This window comes from Montipora foliosa, chromosome 2 (genome assembly GCF_036669935.1).
Source record: "Montipora foliosa isolate CH-2021 chromosome 2, ASM3666993v2, whole genome shotgun sequence".
NCBI classification, from domain to species: domain Eukaryota; kingdom Metazoa; phylum Cnidaria; class Anthozoa; order Scleractinia; family Acroporidae; genus Montipora; species Montipora foliosa.
The window spans coordinates 62,637,931-62,642,930 of record NC_090870.1 but is presented as its reverse complement, the minus strand read 5'-3'; the positions used below and the strand labels follow the sequence as shown (position 1 = coordinate 62,642,930).

Here is a 5,000-nt window from a genome sequence, read left to right as displayed (position 1 = left end):
TCATATCGGTTTCATTCTTGAGGGACTGCCACACCATTATCATGTTAAAAAGCTTTGAATAGTCTTGAAGTTATTACAATAATGGGAATTCATGTTTTGAGATGACGTTCTCGTTGCCGTTCCCGTCGTCGTTGCTAAAGCTCCCTAATAATAAGTAGATACTATAATATAAAATACTCTAATTGGTAACAATTGCTTAGTCTAGTGTCTTTAGGTTTCCTCAAAGTCTCTAAGAATTATGATATGGTAATCTAATTTGATAGTTCCAATTAAGTTAATCAATGGTTTACACGACTACAAAAGTGTTTTGAAAGTACACACAATGTTCAATGTCAATGGAATTACAGCTTTCTGCATTTTTACGAGCACTTGACTGCCTTTCCTTCCCACCAACTTGCTCATCTTTTCTTCCAACTCTATGGAACATCCATCAAGAACGTCCATAATGATATTAAACTGTTCCACCTTGTATCCTTTGAATTGCTTTTTTAAATCATGTCTGATAGGGCCATACTTGTGGGTCTTTTCCGCCTCTTTCTTGCTGCTTGCTTTCCTTCAGTCCATGGGCAGCTCATTTCCAGTGTTGTCATCTTCTTGTCTTTGTGGTTAATGATGCGGGCATCTATCCTGTTAGCACGTACTTCAGTGACTTCCGCGTACACGGGGACATTCCAATATGCTTGATAACCCTGGCATTCTGTCAACTTGGCCAAATTCTTTTAAGCATCTCCAAGAACAGAATCTTGAGTGCTGAGTTGTGTCTCCATACGCACTTCGTCTGTGTCAAAGCAGAGCAGCCGGCTAAGATATTTGAAACACTTTCGAGATCTTTCATGCACAGATCATCTTCTGCTATGGAACCGATCTTTTTTCCTATAGTACGTCCTGGTTGGTAGCAATTGTTCGTAAAGTTCATGTAAACTATACCGGCTATGACGTGTAAGGGACAAGAGTTCCAGCTCTTTAACCATTCAAAGCATTTCCCAATAATAGAGTCATCCTTCCATCTTTACATTTGTGTTTAATTTTCCACCACTGGTTCTGGGGAGTACTCATACCACTTATCTCCACAGTCAACTCCATAGTGCTTGCAAAGGTCCCAATGGATACCTTGGGTCACGTTGTCATGACGGCGCTTGTATTCCGTCTGGGCTATCTTTGGACATTCACTTAGTACGTGATTTACCGTCTCATCATTTTTCTTGCATATATAATCTGCACAAAGGATCTAGATAATCTCTGAGCAATGATACTTTAAAAATTCGAAACTTTACACCGGATAAATCACTATTCAGCGGATAACTACTAGCAAAACCCATTGAGTTATCCACTGAATAGTGAATTATAGCCAGTGGATAGAGCTATCCACCCTTCGAACAAGTGGGGCCAGGTCAGGTATATGGGTTCATTTTGATGGCTAATAAATGAACAGGCCTAAGACTGGAGATTTAACTACGTTTGCAAGTTTTTTGACCTTTTGAAGTCAATTTGTAAATAGCATAATGTTTTCTGTGAGCAAACTCGGATGTTAATGAAATAAAATTTTAACAATTACGTCATCAAAGATTCCCTTATAAGGGCCCTCATTTCGTAAGCATACAACATGCTGAATACACAATATATGTCTTACAGGAGACAACTTGAGGTAACTCAAAATTAACCAGTACCCAGCTGGATTGATAGCTCAGTTGGCGGAGCAAGTGCAGCGTAATCGCACCGTCCTGGGTTCGTTTACTGAGCCTTCCTTCCTTGTTGCTCAATTGACATGGATGATCATTCCAATTTTCCTTTCAGGTCCATTCTTCAGTTTAAACATATGGAACTTCATAAATTAAGATTCCTGTAAAGAGTTTTGAGTTCATACTTTTCCATAAGTATTTCCCCTATTTTTGTTAGCCTTGTTTCTCGTAGTTTTTAAGAAAGGTCTCCAATTCTTGTCTATAGCTGTTGCAAATTGCAATTTCCCCGCAGAGGTTGTAAGTGATGAGATACGACCTTCAATGCCTCTTTTGCAGATGAAAATCAAGCAATATTTGTTAACGCTGTAGGGAGCTATCCAACCGCTCGAAAATTTCTTGAACCCCTCAATTATTAAATGGCGATTTATTATCGTAAGTTATGTGATAATTGCTCCTTCTCGCTCTGTTTCAGTGTGACGGTCTTGGATACAACAAATCGAAGGAAACTACTACGAGAATAACGACAAATATTAAAAGAGTAAGTATACAAAAACGTGTCTCTAAAATTAAAGCGAATTCTTAACCTACTCTGAGGAGTGTTCGAAAACACGATATCAAGACTATGCTATCAATCACTCAAGTTAGTCGCTCTTACCTATGGGCGATACTGCCAAAATGTACATGCCAGATATATTTCTTTATTTCCTTTTAAATGTTTCCATTATCGGGACTGGAGGTCGGAGCCGAAAGTGTCGGAGGGTGAAACAAAAGCGATATTTATCATGGTCGGCTCTCAGTTGTTGTTTTCCCAATCTGACCTTCCCAATCATCCAACACAATTTTACAATTTTAAAGGCCAAACGCTCGCAACATTTCAACGCAACTTCTTGGAACATTGTTGGGCACAACATGCTGCATACGTTTGGGCACTGTGTTGCGATATGTTGCAACATGTTGGATGTTGTTGGATCAAATTTGGTAAAGTCTGCATTCGAGCTCTATCCGGTTTCCATGGCATGAAGCGACTAGGAATATTTCTACTGCCCCCAGGATGGGATGCCAGTCCATTGCAGGGTTACCCCCAGCATTTTGCCGGTACCCATTTATACACCTGGGTGGAGAGAGGCACCGTGAGAGTAAAGTGTCTTGCTCAAGAACACAACACAATGTCCCTGGCCAGGGAGCCGTTTCTCGAAAGTCCCGAAACTTTACGGGCCATTTTCGGGTGTCACAATTCCTTTTGTAACTCAAGAACGGAGAGCATTTAATTCGTCAAACTTCACAGCTAATTTTCTTTTTGGTACCTTGAAAGCATGCTAAAAGATCGGCTTTCCAAAACAAGCAGCTGACAATTTCGCAGGTGGCTTTTCGGGCCCGAAGAGTTTTCGGGACTTTCGAGAAACGGGCCCCAGGACTCGAACCCGGACCATTCGCTCCGGAGTCAAGCACACTAACCATGAGGACACCGCGCCTCCCACAAATTTGAAAATCGTCAAATCTTTCGTGTAACAATTTGGATGTTGCATGATGTTGTAGTACACACAACATCGCTGCACTAGGGCATGCGCGCTAGGTCCCCTTGTTGCGCGCCAGGGGCCTGGGGCACTTAAACATTGACATGTTGCCTTGAAAATGTTGAGAATGTTGCGCGCGTTTGGCCCGTTCAACACATGTCGGAACATCATGCAACAATGTTGCAAGATCTTGCATTGAATGGTGCCAGCGTTTGACCATCCCGTTCAACACATGTTGGAACATCATGCAACAATGTTGCAGCTCTTGGCTTGAAATGTTGCGAGCGTTTGGCCGGGCCTTAATCGTAGCTATTATAAAATTCTCTAATCTGATTGGTTATGAACAGCACTGTGGACAACTTGGACACTCGTCCCTCCAGCTGAGGACAGTGATTGGACACCTTATAGCTGGACAGTTGTACTCCAGCTATTAAAAAGGAACTAACTAAAAAAAAAAAATTGGGCTGATTAAGCGATAAACATTTTATCACTGCCGTCTTCTCGTATTTTGTAATAGTTGATAACAGGACTTCGTGTTCCCCGGCGTACAATGCAGGGGATAATCGTGCTCGAAATCTCAAATAGGGCTCGTGCTATTTTAAAATTATTCGCCCAGTTACTCCCAGAATTGCACTCCACTCAGTCCTATTATCATTATGAATAAAACCATAGTAAACAGGAGGGGATAAAAAGTACGTATCATAAGATCTTTTATTTATAAGTGTGTAAAGGCCAAAGAAGCAAAACCTCTCTCTACCGAGTCACTACCCCATTGAATAAACAAGAGAAGCTTGACGATCAAGAAAATACAAAAAAACTGTGAACAAGGCGATCTAATACATTAATTTTGCTTACATAATTCAAGTGCAATGATAAGATAGATATGATATTTACTGTTATTATATAACACAAAATGTTTTCTTACATCTTTCTGAATATTTACTGAACATGGCGTAAATAAATAATATTAGTGATATCACAATGAATGGTTAAAAACAAGAACTTTTTTTTTTTTCCTTTTTCCTTAAATGCACCATAACAAAGGGTTTTAAGTTCTTCAGGCACACTTTCCCAAATGTTTAATACAGAAAATGTTTTTTAGGCCATCGTTAATCTTGGAAACTCATGCCAGTGTGCAAAAATCTGGAAATCAAAAAAAAAAAATTCAGACTTGTCCTTGGATCCCCCAGATTGTCAGAGACTTACCACGCGGGAACAAGTTCTGAAACTAAATTATAGGAAATCAGAGTCTAAAAAGGCTAAGTGTATTCAGTGCACTTTTGCCTTTTCCTCTAAGAGCTCTTCAACCAGTATTGGTATTTCTCTGCACCCCAACGAAGAACTAAATTTTTTGGGGTCAGTTGGAATTGACCTAGGTTCCATTAGGTAGATAGTGGGGGGGGACAGGGGGTGGGAGCCCGAGAGAATAATGGCGGGAGGGGTACAGGTGTCGGGTGAGGAAAGGGCGGGATGCGGGAGTTCTAAGAGGGCGGGAAGCGGAAAAGAAATGCAAAACGCTACTTGTTGTCATCTATTAACGCGTTAATACAATACAATACAGTACAATACAATACAATATAATGAAAACAAGAACCCAAATGACATCTGAATTGCATTAGCGTCTTCTGAGCAATCAAGCAAAGAAAAATTCGCGCTTGGACCGAAAAACAGGCTTACTTCCGGTGAAATTGTAAACCCTTTCACGATGGTTACGTCATAGGTCGTGAAATGTCAAGAGGCTGCCGCGAAACAGCTGCATTTTACTAGATCTTAGCATTTTTCGGTGTGGTAGTGAAAGATCTGAGTC

At 40.6% G+C, this 5,000-nt stretch overlaps 1 pseudogene; it reads left to right on the top strand.

The window, feature by feature from the left end:
* Positions 1–5,000, top strand: part of LOC137984970 (transient-receptor-potential-like protein) — a 21,815-nt pseudogene that overhangs the window by 13,219 nt on the left and 3,596 nt on the right.